This window comes from Heterodontus francisci, chromosome 8, assembly GCF_036365525.1.
Source record: "Heterodontus francisci isolate sHetFra1 chromosome 8, sHetFra1.hap1, whole genome shotgun sequence".
Classification (NCBI taxonomy): domain Eukaryota; kingdom Metazoa; phylum Chordata; class Chondrichthyes; order Heterodontiformes; family Heterodontidae; genus Heterodontus; species Heterodontus francisci.
In genome coordinates, this window is record NC_090378.1 from 29,128,399 (window position 1) to 29,146,947 (window position 18,549).

An 18,549-nucleotide genomic window follows, 5' to 3' on the forward strand; every position below is an offset into this window, starting at 1 on the left:
TTCTTGTTACTGTGCTTCGAGCTCACTGTAGTCCTTTTGTAGGTAGTTCTTGCTTTTCATTGGGGCCCAGTATTCGTCTTAAACCTTATTCACTGTAGGAGACATTTCTCTTTTGGGGTTCATGTGTCTTCAATGGGTCTTCAGTTCTGTGAGAAAGAGATGGGAGCAGACAGGAGAGAGGTCTTTTCGGTTCAGGAGCAAACAGCTTTCTGAGTTCCAACTCTCTGTGGCAAGTTCAAATTCAAAAAACTCCAACAGCCAGGTAGTCATGTGACTAAACTGGTCTGACCATGTCTTCTGTGTATTGGAGAAGCAGGGACTGGTTCCTTTATTCCAACACTGGTCTGCTAGTATGCAAAAAAGATCTTTCCGGTGAGGGGCCTGGCAATTCCTTGTGATAGGCCCTCTTTTCTTCCCAGCAACCATTTTAAGTTTAATGTCCATGTGGTGAAATTATGTGCCTCGTTCTTGGCAGTTGGGGTCCTGCAGAAACCAAGAATAATTAAGGAAAGCATGGGCAGAAAAACATCCCAAAATGCAAAACCCAGTAATACCAACTGATGCATGGAATAAAATGCAACAAATATAATTAATATAAATTGAAACTTGTAGAAAATGAAGACTTTTACCAGCAAATTAAATGGTCATTTCCCTTTCAGAAGCCTTCTTGAGCAAATCATGTCCCTGAACCCCCATATGTCCATTTTATATGGGCCAGGTGCACACTATGAATCAGGCTTCGCTGAAGATGGAGTACAGAAGATTCAGTAGGGAATCAGTTTTATGTAATTATCTATTTAAATGAGGCCTCATCTTTACTCTTCCCAAACCTACCACCGCAAACTGTGGCACGCTGCAAATTGGATGTGTGGCCTGATGAGGCCACAGTTTTACAGTCCACGTCTGCCATCAGCAAGACCCTACTCAAGAGAGACCTTGCAAAATCTGACCTGTGCACTGAAAATTGATAATACTCAGCAGGTCTGGCAGCATCTGTGGAGAGAGTAACAGAGTTAGCATTTCAGGTTGATGGCCTTTTATCAGAACGCATATAGTTATTGGCTGTCAGCTTTGACTTGCATTGTAAAATACGCAGCACTTTGTACTCAGGCATGCCTCCCCTTTGACTCAACTATGAATATATTTATATTGCGTGTTGAGCTACACAGTATAGCTTGAGCTAATTTTTATCTGTGGTGGGATGATGGTACTTGAACAAACTACTGATCGTGTCATATCGGAAAGTGTTAAACTCTATACTTGTAGAGATTATGAGGAGCATAGGAAAAGGAGTAGGCCATTCAGCCACACAAGCCTGTTCCGCCATTCTGTATCATGAATGATCTGTACTTCAACTCAATTTACCCACTGTTCCTTCATGCCATGTCTGCTTTACAAAGGTGTACAGAAGGTAGAATCAGAGCTTAGACAACTAACCAAACCTACTCACTGATGCAGAGAGAGCTATTATTTTTCTAGCTCAATCAGGTCCTCTAGTGGCCAAGAAGAGGTAATATGGTTTTCATATCATAGGTTATAAAGAAATTATTGTTAATGATATTAGAGGACAAACATTTGATATGTTCGCATGATGTTGCTGTCTCCACAAAAACGCTACAAAAGTAACACTGGATTAGTCCCAAAGATTTTTGTATCATATTAACTGATGACTCCCTATTATTTCCCTATGTTCTACCATGATAAACTAATTACAATATTAGAATATATGAAAGCTCTGGAAGATGCATTTCTGCAATAGGCTGGATTCCTATTGCTAAGGAATCCTCCTATTCTACCCTCTAACCCACACATCTTAAGTGCAGGACAAATTCCACAGCACTGCGTCACCATACAAACAATACTGCACACATTTCCTATATATTCAGCTGGATATTTCTGCATCTGTACCGATAGAGGCACCAATGACCATCTTAGGGCCCTGCTCCTCTGGAAGGTGCAAAGCCTTACTGTGCTGCTGAAGTCAACGTTTGCACCATCAGCCCGGGTGATCTGTAGACATTTAACCTTTTTAGTGACAGAATTGCTCGAGTCACTCTAAACAGACTCCAGAAGCTGGCCGAGCGCGTCTACCCTGAGGCACAGTGTGGCTTTCGTGCAGAGAGATCGACCGTTGACATGCTGTTCTCCCTTCGTCAGATACAGGAGAAATGCCGTGAACAACAGATGCCCCTCTACATTGCTTTCATTGATCTCACCAAAGCCTTTGACCTCGTCAGCAGACGTGGTCTCTTCAGACTACTAGAAAAGATCGGATGCCCACCAAAGCTACTAAGTATCATCACCTCATTCCATGACAATATGAAAGGCACAATTCAACATGGTGGCTCCTCATCAGAGCCCTTTCCTATCCTGAGTGGCGTGAAACAGGGCTGTGTTCCCGCACCCACACTTTTTGGGATTTTCTTCTCCCTGCTGCTTTCACATGCGTTCAAGTCCTCTGAAGAAGGCATTTTCCTCCACACAAGATCAGGGGGCAGGTTGTTCAACCTTGCGAAGTCCAAAGTACGGAAAGTCCTCATCAGGGAACTCCTCTTTGCTGACGATGCTGCTTTAACATCTCACACTGAAGAGTGCCTGCAGAGTCTCATCGACAGGTTTGCAGCTGCCTGCAATGAATTTGGCCTAACCAACAGCCTCAAGAAAATGAACATCATGGGGCAGGACGTCAGAAATGCTCCATCCATCAATATTGGCGACCACGCTCTGGAAGTGGTTCAAGAGTTCACCTACCTAGGCTCAGCAACCTGTCTCTAGATGCAGAAATCAACAAGCGCATGGGTAAGGCTTCCACTGCTATGTCCAGACTGGCCAAGAGAGTGTGGAAAAATGGCGCACTGACACGGAACACAAAAGTCCGAGTGTATCAGGCCTGTGTCCTCAGTACCATGCTCTATGGCAGCGAGGCCTGGACAACGTATGTCAGCCAAAAGCGACGTCTCAATTCATTCCATCTTCGCTGCCTCCGGAGAATACTTGGCATCAGGTGGCAGGACCGTATCTCCAACACAGAAGTCCTCGAGGCGGCCAACATCCCCAGCTTATACACACTACTGAGTCAGCGGCGCTTGAGATGGCTTGGCCATGTGAGCCGCATGGAAGATGGCAGGCTCCCCAAAGACACATTGTACAGCAAGCTCGCCACTGGTATCAGACCCACTGGCCGTCCATGTCTCCGCTTTAAAGACGCCTGCAAACGCGACATGAAATCCTGTGACATTGATCACAAGTCGTAGGAGTCAGTTGCCAGCTTTCGACAGAGCTGGCGGGCAGCCATAAAGACGTGGCTAAAGTGTGGCGAGTCGAAGAGACTTAGTAGTTGGCAGGAAAAAAGACAGAGGCGCAAGGGGAGAGCCAACTGTGTAACAGCCCCGACAAACAAATTTCTCTGCAGCACCTGTGGAAGAGCCTGTCACTCTGGAATTGGCCTTTATAGCCACTCCAGGCGCTGCTTCACAAACCACTGACCACCTCCAGGCGCTTATCCATTGTCTCTCGAGATAAGGAGGCCAAAGAAGAAGTGACAGAATGCTTATCACAGGACATAGGATACCAGATTTTGACATAGGACACCAGGTCCACATGCCACAACGGGTGTGTGGGCCACACAAAACTGCAAGCCCATCGACAAAGATGTAATCTCCCTATACCCCATATCTCACTTACCTTTTTATGCTTCACTTTTTGGAATGGCAAGCTCTATTTGTTGCCCTGACCATCCCTCATCTTCCACAGGTCACTTAGTTGGCTTTTAATGCTGCAATAACTTTTTTAAATAAATGATTTAACACTTCCATTAAAATATCATACATACACTAATGTTGTGAAGAGTAATTTCAAGGTTTTAACTCCTTTCAAAAGCAGGTACAATACACATCTCCAAAGTGGACCACCTATTACTTTACCACTGGCTCGTTATCACCTAATAGTACAGAGTTACTATGAAAAAATACAATATATAGAAGTTATTTTATATTCCTCAAATACCTTTCATAATGGAGAGGTTAGAGACCAGTTGTTGTTTTGACAGTGCATCCTGGCTACCAGTCTTTGCTCCATCTAGTCACAACTCTGTCTGAAGCCAGGTAACTGGTACTTTCTTCAAAATCTCTAGAAAAGAGAAGGCTGAAAGGTGGTGTAATCGTAAAATTATGAAGTCATTTGTTCGGTTAGACGTAGAGAAATGTTTGCTGCTGGGGCAATCCAAAGCTAGGAATATAAATATAAGCTAGCCATCAATAAATCCGATAGAGAATTGAGGAGAAACATTTTTTACCCAGAGTGTGGTTAGAATGTGGAACTTGCTATCACAAACATTAGTTGAGGTGAACAGCATAGATGCATTTAAGGGGAAGCTAGGTAAGTACATGAGGGAGAAAGGAATAAAAGGTTATGCTGATAATTCACTGTCCCTTTTAAAATCAAGAGGTTAATTTTATGGTTGCTAGTGGCACATTTTACTTCTGAGCTCATGGTCAAATTTGCATGACCATCTCTAGGTTAGATAAAGTAGGTTGGGAAGAGGCTCGTGTGAAGCATACAGACCAGCATGAACCAATCGGGCTGAATGGCCTGGTTCTGTGCTGTCATTTCCATGTGACTGCTTATTAATGCTCCAACATATTGCTGCTTTGAAAGCCAGATTAAATTTAGTCGATTGGTCTTTGACATTTATGTCATTAAATGTTTGTGGCAATCATTTAACGTGTCTGCTCACTTTTAAGGTAGTCACATGTGGTTTGCTGTTTGTTATTTGTTGCTCTGCAAGTCATCTGGGAGTTTTTTTTGTCCAAAGATTGACAGTCATCCATGTTAGGAATTCTCCTGTATCCTTTTTATTTAACTTTCCACTATTTCCAATCTTCTTTCACATTTATCTGTCAAAGTGACAAAGTGTCCAATAGAAAGCTTTGCTATAATAAAATAACATGTTGAATAGAGGGACAAATTGTCTCCATGTTTTGCCTGCAATATCCCCAAGAGTGCTGCAGCTGAGAAACTTGATTTAGACCATGCAAGCAAGGTCTCAATAGTAAATAATACATGCAAAGGTGATACCTTGCTCTCTTCTGTTTTGTGATACCTTGGCCTGCAAACAGAAAAACAAAGTTGGGCAATGAGAAGTGTCAGAAGCACATATAGCTAGACCCAAGAGGCCATCGTGCAGTCCGCTGTTGGTGTAATTACATGTGCATGCACCAGGCGGAAAGTTTCAGATGGAAACATTTTGGGAGCGAAATCCTCTAAAGATGTGAGTGTAGAAAGAATTACAGATATAAGTTGCTGCTGCACAGTTTGAATGGAAATGCATGGCAAACATTCAATGGATAGTATTGGGGGATGCAGATAGACTTTGCCTAATATAAGATAATGGTGGGTACTTTACCTATCTAATCTCTGAATTTTACCACACTTATAGCCACAGTCTATGAGTGGTTCAACAGCATTTACATGGTGGGTCTCTCCTTTTATTACACTCTGAAGAGCTACCTATGTGGACCATTCCCTTGTGCTAAAATAGGCCATAATTCCTTCAATAGCACTATTGTAGACACATCAGTGAGCCATGGTGTTCTGTAGATCTCTGCTCCATGTTCCTGATTTCACTGAAACATCTACCTCTCTTTAAACTGCTGCTATAGACCTTTACGTCCCTGCAGTCATGCAGAATATCTTGCCCACAGATAGGACCTTACAATGAGTGCCACTAGCCACATTGGATACTCAGTAGAAATATAAAAATTCACCTGACCTTGTATTGGCAAAGTCAAGGGTTTTCCATTTGGACAGCGCAGATCCCTTACCATTCAGTTCCTGCCTATTCTGTAAATGCTGTGGAGAATTAACCATCCCTTGTTAAAATCAAGAGGTTAATTTTATGGTTATTCATGACACTGTTTACTTCTGAGCTAATGTCCAAAACTGCATGACCATTTCTAGTGTCAGAATCCAGCCCAATGTTCTTCATAATGCTATTTAAATGTAAAAAAGTAGAATGCCATTGTCTACAGATTCATGGTGATATGCTTCAGTTTATATTCAACCAAACTTGCATGCAAGTGACACATATGCAACAAGAAAGTTGATAAAATAATTGGGAACTCCCAAAATGACCTCCAAAGCAGCTGTCTGTTAAATGTACCATTTTCTAGAGCAGCAGAACTTTATACAGGTTTAGAACATAAATGTTGATATGTGGCTCATTTCTGCAGCATAACTGTGTGGTTTTAAACTGTAGCTTTCATTATTCCACTAAATGATTTCCTGTGCCAGGCTGTGACCTGAAGAATTTATATGATGATATATTACGGCATTTACCAGCTGTGAGAGTCCAGTTCTGAGGAGCTCCCAGACTTAGCACTTCACTGAACAACTGGGGGGAAAGACTCCACCTCTGTACTGCCTTTGAGGTAAGACCAATTCCAAGCTTTTTATAGAATGATAAATCTTTTTTTCTGCAGTACTTTTGTATTGTTTGTTGAACTTGTCAAACTTTTACGCCCTTTCATATGGAATTAGTCAAACTAATTCCAGCAATGGTTCCCAAATCAACCTGGTTAAATATTATCTCATCAAGACAGTACTTATTAAAGGCTTTGATTGATATATATGCAAGGTTATATAATCATGGCTGAGACTTTGTATACCTTTAATATAAGTTCAATCAGTTCATTAATTCTGTTGTGATTTTTGAGATCACTGACAAAGCAGGCACTCAGCATGTCTCCCTATAGACCTGTTCTTGAAGATAAATAAGTGTTTATGTGCTACACGTAACTGCTTGAACCTCTCAATGAACTCCTGTTAGTATTGATCCTGAACGTCTTTCAGTGTGTCTGCACCAGGATGATCTCTTCACAAGTAGTGTCTTGATCTCAACACAATTAAATCAGCTGAGAAACTTTAAGCGACAGTTTTCCAGTTCATTGTGGTTCCCCTTGTTCCTCCACGTCAGATTTTTTGTTTTATATAGTTAAAGAAAATATTTAAATAGATTATGATATGAGGTTCCTCTATGAATTAAAAAGATTTCTGCGTTAAAAAATGTCCTGTACAGATCAGTTTGACATTCAGTGCATGGCATCAGGGCTGACGTTTGTTAGAAAACTCTCATTAAAATATTGTTGTGATCTGAAGGTGTTCTATTGAACAGGGCTATTCTCAGATTTCTCAATGTTCAAAAGGTAACTTTGGCCCAAAATTAAAACAGAAAATGCTGAAAATACACAACTGGTCTGTCAACATCTGTAACAGGAAAAGGAAGGTTAAGGTTTCAGGTGCTGAACCTCTGCAGGTCGTAGTACACTGAAATCGTGCCTACTGGTGTCATCCAGCACCGACCGCATTAGAATTGGTAAGGTCAGTGGGAGGGCACCTAATCTGCATTGGGTCAGCTGGCACCTGTGCCACTGCTGACACTTTCCTGCCCCATGCAGCCAGAAAAAATGGCACCTACCCCATTGTGCCCCTCCCTGGCCCCCTGTGTAAGGAGACTAAGCCAGATTTTTTTAAAAAAATACAATCTCCCAGTTTGTGGAATTGCAGCCTATTTCCCTGGCCTGGGACATTCACTCTGCTTTGGTGGGTCCTATTTGTGTCTATCTGGAGGACTGTATACCTCATCTCTCTCAATAATACACCAGGTTCTGACTGAACCAAAAAAGCATTAACTCCAGGCATAGAGTGTCCCTGCTGCCATATTGCCCCATCCAAATAACCACAGAGCCACTCTCTGATGTCACTGGCCTTGCAAAGGGCAGGGAAAGATTTTGCCCCTTATGAGACTCACTAGAAAATCCCAGATCTGACACAGAGAGACGGGGCAACTGTCAAAGTTACAGAACTCATGAGGAAAGTTTGGGCCTCCACTTCTGAACATTACCCCATTCTTATGCACTTATACCCAACTAGATGTCCCCTCACTTCTCACGCATGGTTATAAGGACCTATTGAATTTCAGAAATGTTTGCTGTTTCACTGATTCGTTTATATTGCTGTGCATGATCTCTAATTTTGCTTAATAACACTCCTGTGAAATGCCTTGGGACATTTTGTTCCTCTAAAGGTGCTAAATAAGTATAAATTATTATTAGATCAGTTACTGGCATGCCTCATTTAGTAGTCATTTAGTTATATCATTCTGGTAGAACTTAGCAACTTGATAAAGTTTAGTAATGGAGGGGTTAATACATTGAACATTCCTCACAAAGAGTCTATTGTGCATTATTTCTGATGTGCTGGGTGTATACGTCCGATCATTTCCTTTTGGAAACTGAATAGAAGTCCTCTCCTACAAAGAAGAATCATTCTGCTTAAAAAGTTACACCAATTTGGAAAAAGTTACATGCAGCCATATACAGAGGAAACCATGAGTCAGAAGGTGGTAGCGATCACAAAACTAAACTGAAATAGAAACAAAAAGGAGCTGACTATTTCACAGAACCAAAGATCAATTCAAGTAACCAGACTAGAGGTGTGAATGTTACACTTTCGTAAAATGCATTTAATGATGCAGCACAAATGACTGCACTGACAGAATGATGTGGCATGTCAAATATTTGACTGAAAGTGGCAGTGACAGTATGTCTAACCATTCGAATGTACATTCTGAACCACTAAGGTCATTACTGCAGATCTAAAGGAAGATGCATTGTGCCTAAAATAAAATCTATTTATGGTCAACTCTTAAAGAAAAGCAAACTAGAATATAAAACAAACTGAAAAAATCCATATTGAAAAGAATTTAATGGGCCTTTTGTGTCATTTTGATATTCAAATGAGCTACAAAACCAATAAAAACACAAAAATAAGGCTACATTTTTAAAGTTTATTTGGAAAGTTCTGTACCTTTATAAATTTTGTGTGGATGTGTACAATTCATTCTTTCTGATAACATTCTCTGTAAAATCTTTCAAACATGATTGCAATTAAATCTGCATTCAGAGTGTTTAATATATCATTGTGTGATTGTGTCCAAATCTAGAGTTCTGTCTTTTTTTGCCCAAGTTAAATATTGTGCTTCTTTTGAAATTTTTGGATTGGCCCCTTAGGATACTCAGACTACAACACCACATATTGCAGAAGGTTAGCAAGATAAATTTGGCATAACTTATGGATGTCAGTTTTAAGAGAAATAGAATGATCTATTTATAGAAACATGTTGCAGTCAATTCACACCAAGACAAAAAGCACCTGCTTCCATTAATATTCACTGCTAGAATAGCAGCTTCTAAACTTCTAGCTAAATACTAACTGTCAATACAGTGAAATTCAGTTAAAACAAAAGATTTCAATCTGGAGCAATGTTTAACTATTATTTGCATAAACTTCACAGTTCCTCCACTAACTGTTCTCTCTGTCTATAATCCAGACCTACTGCCAACAACAGCAAGTTTTAATCTTGCTTTACTAAGTGTCTTACATACCTGCCCTAGATCATGAAAGATGGGACAACTAAATAATTATAAAGCTTTATCTTTATAATGTACTGGTCTGACCACAGATGAAGTATTGTGTTCCTTTCCAGTAACCATGCCAATATGCAGACATTGGAAAGGGTACAGAGAAGAACAACAAGACAATCCTATGTAATATGCCATGAGGAAAAATTGAATAGCAGCAAAGGAATGTACTGGAATGGAAAAGCTCCGCAAGTTCTATTTGGCCTCGTAAAATACCACGTTGCATTGTGTCTCCTATCCTCTAAATCACTTGTCAAAAAACTATTCAGCTCCCTCTTGAATTTGTTGACACTAACCATCTCCTCTGTTTTCCAGGGTGATCCATTGCACATATTCGCCTCCCTCTGTGTGATATAGTTAAATCAAAATTGTCTATTCCCCTGCCCTGGTCTGAGCTTGAGTTTGGTCGGATAAGGTGAAGATTTACTGTCTAAAAAGAAAGCATTTAAGGAGGTTACTTCATTTCAGTCTATAAGATATGAAATGGTATAGGCAAACTGAAATATTACTTCAGAGTACATGAAACTGGTTAAGACCAGAGAACATAAACTTTAGTTAGTGAAAAGTAAGTTTGAAATTGATATGATAATGAAACTATTGAAAAGAAGTTACATGTCTCGAATGATCTGCTAGCCAGCCAAAGTGAGGGACAAAATCATCAAGGTGTTCAAATGTAGTCAAATGCCTGGTTGAGAGCGTTTGGATTCTCAAGGAATGAGTTTTGATGAGCCAAGTGTTTTTTTCTCTTGAAACAAAAATAGAGAAGCTGAAAAAAAAAACACATCAGGTCGGTTAGCATTGATAGTGAGAAAAGGTGAGTTGATAATTTTGGTTGAGTTTCTTTTGAGAACTAAATCAGAAAGGTAAGCCTCTTAGTGTGTTTTTATTGGGGGAAAATTAATCCTCTTTGTGCTCGTCTTTGGATGACGCATTTTTGCTGGGGGGCAAATTTCGAGCCCTATCTCCTCCAGAACTGCACGGCTGCCAAATTAGAAACAAATGACTTTCAAATATACTGGAAGCCTGAAACAGGTGCTCATGGTTTTGAATAAACAAAGCAGGACTTTAATGCCTGTTTTAGGATCCTGTTCCAAATTTGTCATTAACTGAGAAAAATTATCATCTTGCGACTTTCATGACTTAAGTTCGGTGAGTGAGAACAGGAACTGATATGCGCAGACACAAAAATGTGTTGGAGGTTGTGATTACATCTACATAGGAACAGGAATAGGCCATTCAGCCCTTTGAATTTGTTCCACCATTCTATTCGATCACAGCAATCGAGATCTAAACTCTATTTAACTGCCTTCACTCCATATCACTTGATACCCTGACACAATGCAAATCTCAGTCTTGAAAATTTCAATTGACCCAGCATTCACAGCCTTTTAAGGAAGAGAGTTCCAGAATTCCACAAACCTTTGTGTGAAAAATTCACTTCGAACTGGCCCTTTTTCCAAATTCCCCCACCAGAGGAAATAATTTCTTTGTAGCTACCCTATATAATCTCTTGATCATTTTAATTACCTCAATTAGACCACCCTCAACCTTCTAATCTCAAGAGATACAAACTAAATTCCTTCAACTTGCTATCATAATTTAACATTTTTCATTCGAGAGAGCTTTATACCATCTCTACTTGACATTCAATGGCTTAACATCGTTCAGTCCCCTAACATCTACATATTGGGGGTCACTATTGACAAGAAACTCAACTGCACAGTCCACATAAATTGCATGCCTACTAGAGTAGTTTAGAGGCTTGGTCACAAATGGGTCAGTAGTGTTCTTATTTAAGTGGTACATTCTCATGGGATGGCTGAGGGAGTTAGCAGGAGGAGATACCATCCAAATGATACAATGAAGGAGAATTAACATGTACATCATGAGCACATGCTTATAACCACCTGATTCATGTCAATACTAATGTTAATTCAACTGCCACAAAACTCTTCATGAAGCTACTCCCCAGCTGATGTCATCAGCACACTCTATTAAAACAGAAATATCAAAAAAAAGAAAAAAAATCAAAAAAGGAAACTGTAAGTGATCATTTTGCAGCCATATGATAGGCCACAGGATTACACCAGTATATGTTAACCATTCCAGTCACGATGGAGACACCAAGTGAAGGCCAAATGAAGGACTGGATTTAGTGTTCCTGTCGCGGGTGCCAGCGGCGGACCCAGAAGTGGGTGCCGTTGCTGCTCGCCACCTGTGCGGCGGGCATCCAATTATAATAATGGAGGCACTGGGCCCGATCAATTACGCGATGGGGTGGGATTTGAGATGCCGAATGCAGCGTTGGATGATTCTGGAGCAGGTGCAGGCACCATCCTGCTTTTATTGCTTCCTTAAAGTCATTTGCTGTTTACTGCTGAAACTGGTGTTGGAGTGACTCCTGGACCAAGCAAGCCTGGATGGAGATCACAGAGGAGGTCAGCAGCCGTAGGGTCACTCCCCGAACATGGGTCCAGTGCAGGAAGAGAGTCAGCAACCTCCTTCGGTCTGCCAAGGTGAGTGCTCCGCACCACTCTCCTTCTTGGGAATTGCATGTGGCTATGTGGGAGGCAGCACGACATGGAATGCAGGCACCACAGATGTGCTTGCAAATGGGTTAGGCCGCACCACATCCTGCCAGATGCATGGATGCATCTCGGCCACAGGCCACTATCTAATGAAGCTCCCCCCCCCCACCATTACCTCCCCTGTGAGCTGATGTGGGTATGAGCCATATAGGAAACTCAGCAGGGAATGAGCGGCTGTCACTAACACACGTGTCCTGTAGCTCTCCCTCTTTTCACTTGCAGAACAAGCGGGACCATAACAACAGGGAAACCTCAAGGACTGGAGGAGGAATTGCAGACATACGGCCTCTCTCGGCAGCTGAAAATGAAGCACTGGAGCTAGCAATGACTCAAGGCGGCTGCTCAATCGCAGATGGTGAGACTGGAGTCTCTGCGCAACAGAGTGAGGACTGTCTTCAATCAGCATCCAACACAATTCTGGAGGCCCACATCATGCATGGATATCATGACGAGACCTGCAATGCCTAACCCACAAATGTTTGTGTTCGTTCATGCAGGTTGGCGCCCGCAGAAGACTGCATCAGAAGGGGGACAAACATCAACCTCTGAAGAGGAGCAGTCAGAGGATGCACCATCACATGACTCACCTGCACCTTCCACCAGCACAGATACTTTCACCTCGGTGGGTCTACACTTGGCTTTAGAATCAGGGTCACAAGCTGGTAAGAGCACCACACACACGTCTGAGCAGCTGGCTGAGGCTGAGACAGCCGAGACCTCTGACAGTCGGAGGACTATGGCTGGCCAGGCCTATGCTGAGCCCCAGGCTGATGATGAGTCTGTGGTATCGACAGCACAGGGCATGCTGGAGTTTCAGAGAGAGGTAAGGCAACATCTGGCAGACATACCAGAAGCCATGCACAGCCATGAATGGACAATGGAGGAGTCCATCCATGCCATGACTGCTGCCATGCCTCAGGCATGTGAGCTTATGGTTTCCTCCATCAAGAGGTTGGCGACCCTCCTGGAGAGCCAGAACCCACAGATACACACAGACCTGCACATCATCGCCTTGGCCATGAGCTCTATGCAGCAGTGGCAAGGCGAGAGAAGGACGAGGGGCCTGGAGTCTTCTCCAGCTCCTCGTCCTGCGCTGGTCATCAGGGAGGTCCAAGCGAGCCTTGAAAGAGAAAAGTAAAGGCTGACCTCCACAGCTGGGGGCTCCCCTCAGGATGCTCTGAGTGTTGGCACAGGCTCCTCAACTGCGCCACCAGTGAGCCCAGCTCCGGCAGCCGTAACACCTGAGGAGAGTCCTGCACCTGTGCAGGAACCCTCAGGCAGCCAGGGCCCTCCAGGCCTCAGGCAGCCCGAGGACGGCAGTCGCAATTATCACAGTCCAAGGAGCAGTCTGATCAGCAGCCTGCCTCCAGCCCAGCTGCTGTCACTGGGTTCACATCTCATAGAAGCAATCGTAAATGTATAAAGAAAACCACCTAGAGGCACTTGGGGTTTCACGGATGTTTGTCATTTACCATTTGTATTGTGATATAAAGTTATTTTGTTATTGAAGTTAACATTCATTGTGTAAAATGGTTATTCTTTCATGCCTTAAATTGTAAGATGCTGACATTACCCTTCTCCCTTAGTGGCTGCCAGTGTAAGCACAGCCTTCCTTTGGTAAGCATGGGCCAAAGTGCATGGTTCAGCTAGGGGCTAGGCACGGAACCCAAAAAGAAAGGAGGTGACATTGAATACATTGAAGTGAGTCATTATTGCTTTCCATCCAAGAGGCCATCATGGTGACTGGAAGTGGGTAGGTATGAGACTGTCTCTTGCCTCCTTGGCCCATTGCTTAATGTGCCTGGCCTGCAGTGCGAGGGGTTCAACATCCACTGCTGCTTGCTCATCACCCTCCTTGTCAGTTGAAGAGTGGCGATCAATCATGCAAGGCCTCCCCCCTTCTGCAGTGTTAAATTGTACAGAGCACATCAGATTACCACGTTACATGAGATTTTCGCTGGGTCATACTGCAGTGCTCCACCAGATCGATCCAGGCACCGGAATCTCATCTTCAGCAGCCCAATGGACTGCTTGATGCTCGTTCGCGTGGAGGCGGGGCAATTGTTGTACCTCTCCTCTGCTGAATTGCAAGGGATCCTCACAGGCGTGAGTAGCAATGTCTTCAAAGGATAGCCCTGGTTCCTGAGAATTCATCCCTGAAGGCAAGAGGGGGTCCGAAAAGCTGTGGCAACTAGGACTGTCGTAGTATGTAGGCATCATGGCTGCTTCCCGGGAAGTGGGCGCATATCTGCAGGAAATGCTTTCAGTGGTCGCAGACCAGTTGAATGTTGATGGAATGAAAGCCCTTCCTGTTGATGAAGGTGGCTGGGGTCCACAAAGACAGGGTGTATGAGACCCATGCCAGGTGATTAGTAGGCCTCCAGAGCACTGTTCTTGCAAACACAAAGTTACCTTGGCTTCTTTGCTTTTATTACTCCTCTCGGCTTACATGCTGATGGTCTTCAGTGCCCACCCTTGCTGAGAGCCAACCCTCTCACCCGATAGTCTGGCCACCCATGCAGATGACCCAGCAGTATGGCCACCTGTGCTGTCCACCCAAGACCAAGCCCACACATGCAGAGCACACAGTACTGCAGGCCGACAGTGGCATCTGCTCCCCACTCTTTCCCTATCTAGTGCTGGTCATACTGCCTAACCATCGCAGCACTGAGGCCTCACCTCGGTGCCACCATCTTTCAATGGCTGGGAATCTGAAGGCACATGAGGGCCGCCCATCATCAACTTAATCCCCTATTAAATTATGAACCATTGTATGCAAATGAATTATAAGTAACTGTTATACAATTTAAATGGCAGTCCCATCACATTGAGACAGCAACACCGCCTTGGTGCTTTCCTGCCGCTGACTAAATCCAGAACCAATATCGCGATGTCGGATTTCCAGGCGGACACTTGCGACGCTATTCTTTGACCCTCCACACCTCCATTCCCACTCCAAACAGGCTGACTAAATTCAGCCCGAAATTTGCAAGGCAAGCTGTTTACTTCCTTGAAGCTTGGGTGCATGTCGAACACTACCTGCTTGCAGCTGGTTACCCAGTAGAAGCAAGTTATGTGACTAACACTGGGTGTAAGTCACATGACGAATATGACATGCCTGTAGCTCGTTACCCAGTGGGAGTAAGTCATATGACGAACAGGTCACATAATCAGCTTGCAGCTTGATACACAGTGGTATCGGAAATGTCCTGTAAGTGGGTCGCTGACAAGCACATATAGCTGACCACTTACAGGAGAAAAAGGATTCTAAATCACTTCTAAATTTGTTGAGGGACACCAGCTATTCTTTAAATTAAAGGATTTTGTAAGAATACTGTACCAAGAGAAGAAGAATGAATAACAAATAAAACGTACTTATTTAACATAAAAACAAGAAATGCTGGAAATACTCAGCAGGTCTGGCAGCATCGGTGGAGAGAGAGGCGGAGTTAACATTTCAGGTCAGTGACCCTTCTTCAGAATTCTTATTTAAGAGTTTTGTTGTTTTAAAAGGACAGCAAACTAATATCCACTCGGACATATTAAATAATTCCAGAAGTGGTATAAAATCCTCCTTCTCACTGAAGCATTCAGGTGGACAGTATTAGTTAATTGTTTATAATCTACTGACGTCTTTGTACTTAGTCTGTAACATTCATTGGGCCGCAGCTCATAAAAGCAGATTATGGTACAAAGATTGGGTAAATAAGATTCTTAGCAAGGGAAGTAGTTCATTTGTTGTTTGAAAGGTATTAAAGAAGATGTGATGCAAACTAATCTTTCAAGATGAAAATTCTACACACCAAATGCAAAGCTTCACAGTGCACTGGTCAGAGCACATATGCAGCATTAAAAGACAGATAAAATAAACCCAGATTACTACTTCAAAATAAAGTTGGACAAAGGGACCTTAAAAGTAACTTTAAAACAGATTTAAAAATGACCTTCTTTACTTGAAGAGATTGAAATTGCATTGTATGACATATAAACAAAGATATGCATTAATACACCTGTTATACATATAACATTTCACCAGCATTCCGTTGCTGATGAGTGGAGCTCTCTATGTGCATTACAGTATACATGTGGAATGCTTCACTTTCCCCCAGTTTGGATGAGATACAGTGCTAACATTATAGAACAGTGTTGTTAGTTTGCACTGCTCCAGCAGTAGGTTCTGCTCTCAAATAGTTCCTGCAATATCAATGCAGTATAAAGTTCTGCCATTGTTCTGACTTTTGAAAAAATATATGTCACAAATAGTGCAGTCTATTGGTCTGTCAACATTATGCGTAGAGCCCAACCAAAATCATGGTCAAATTTTACAAATTTCACGGTCACGGCATTTTAAGAATCGCGAATTTTACAATTTCATGTATATAAATCGCAAATGTCATGGTTCCGCAACAATCCATGAAAGTGATCTATTTAAAACAAAAATAGACAAAGAAGATTTCTTGTTTCAAATGGCATTTATTGTATACTCAAAAACTATTTTAGAAAGCTGGCGAGAAATGTTCTTCATTCACTGAAGTCAGTGGTTGAATGTGAGCATGGAGCAACCTACAACTGTCTGTCTCTTCATTCCCTGTCTCTGCACTGTGAACACCTGTCCGTATTTAGACACAGCTCTCTTCACATCCACAGAGTTTGTTGGAATTGTCAGACAGCATGGTGCTAGCCTTGTAAGGTGGGGATTCTGCATTCCACAGAGTTCCAAAACTGAAGAACAGGCAAAATACAATCCACTTCTTTTGCAATGCTTTTATAAGCAGGAATCTCCAGCCTACAGTTCTTGTCAAAGCCAGGACTCGCATCAACTGAGTTTAAATGCGTCATCAACAGGTGCATTTGTGCAGTGCCAAAGATGCACATAACTTTCAGAAATGCTGCAGAAGGTTGTTGAAACCTCTGAGCCCCTTTTTCTTCACCACTCGACTCTTCCCCATAGCAGTAATATTGTTTGAGCTTCTTTGCCATACAGGAAAAGACCTGTTGGGCACACGCATTTAATTTAGCATTAGCTTGTTGTTCATTTGACTGTTCTTCAGCGCAGAACAGTACATCCATTACTTTATTGAAAGCTTTGTGAAGTGTCAAGATTCAAACAAAGTGATTAAATCCATCAGTCATGTTGCATTCTTGGCAACAAAGTGAATCTCCTCATTAAGCTGAGCATCATTTAGAAGGGTTACAATGTCTGTTAAAACCTGTGTTTTTGGTGTCAGTGTGAGTTCTTCTGATACAAAGACTGAGTAGTATTTCAGGTGAACTGCATGATACTGTACTCCCTGAAACCAAGAATTCCAGCGTGTAATTACTGGCCGTGGAGGAAGTGTGGAGTTTTGTTCCCCTATTTCAGCTATTTCAGCTGCATTTGCAACACGTTGCCTGTATCGAAGCTTGCCGCTAGGGCAGCTTTGAAGATCGTTTTAATGTAGCCGACCAGTTTGTCAACTTTAGCAAACTCACTCTTCCACATCTCACTAACAAGAGAAACTAAATGTGCATTACATGTATTATGGACAGCGTTAGGTATTACACCTTGGATCAGATTTGAAAGATTTTGTCATGTAAGTTGCATTGTCACTAATGAAAGCAGACACTTTGTTGAAACCTGCGCTGCATTTTGATATGGTTTTGATTATCGCTTGGGAAACTATGGTGTAATTAACAGCTTCTAAGCAGACGCAGTCTGTGAGCACTGTTGTTAGCTTTCCTGTACATCTTCGGCCTTACCAGGCATAAAATCAAACAAAATATGCAGCACATAGTTGTCTTGCTCATCAGTGGACTCATCACAAATAATTGCAAAAGACTCACATGCGTTAATCTGAGACTTCATCTCCTCACAATGTGTAGCAAAAACCTTCAGTAGGTAGTCCAGTCGTAATTCATTTGCACTTGGCAAGCAACTACTATTTTGTACATAACGTTGAATGAATACCCCAGCAAGTTTTTCCAGTGGTATGTTGGTGGTTGCAAATACATCCACAAATTCCATGGTAACCAACTGATGATTTCTGAGCTCTCTGTATTTCTTTAAAAGGGATGAAATTGTTGCTTGTTTTTTTGCATGTTCGTTTTCCAGCAGTGCGGTGCCAAATACTATCTTGCTGCTGTGATGACTTTTGTACTCAAAGTGGCAGTGAACATTTGCCCACCATGATTCAACAAAACATTGGAGCTTGTATAAAACAGTATTCCACCTCTGGTATGCAGAATTTGGTTTCGAAATACTTTCACTCGATGTGCTTCAGCAAAGGCTGTTTTTGATTTGCTCATTCTGGCATTCTCACCAGCATTTGAGACTGCTAATCGCAAAACTGCACCAGAAGCCCTTCCTCATCTACCTGTCAGTGAGTTCAGCCTTGTGTCAATCAATAAAATGTGCAAAGGACACAAAATAGCCGATTTCACAGAGGACCCGAGATTTCACAGTCCTTGATGCATTTTCATGGGCGTGAATTTGGTAGGGTGCT

At 42.4% G+C, this 18,549-nt stretch overlaps 1 protein-coding gene across 1 annotated transcript in view; it reads left to right on the plus strand.

The window, feature by feature from the left end:
* Window positions 1-6,358: 6,358 nt before the first annotated feature.
* palmdb (palmdelphin b) overlaps window positions 6,359-18,549 on the plus strand; it is a 146,670-nt gene continuing 134,479 nt past the window's right edge. Inside the window, exon 1 of the mRNA XM_068036869.1 lies at window positions 6,359-6,428. The gene's annotated coding sequence lies outside the window, so the exon portion shown is untranslated. The remainder of the gene's footprint in view (window positions 6,429-18,549) is intronic.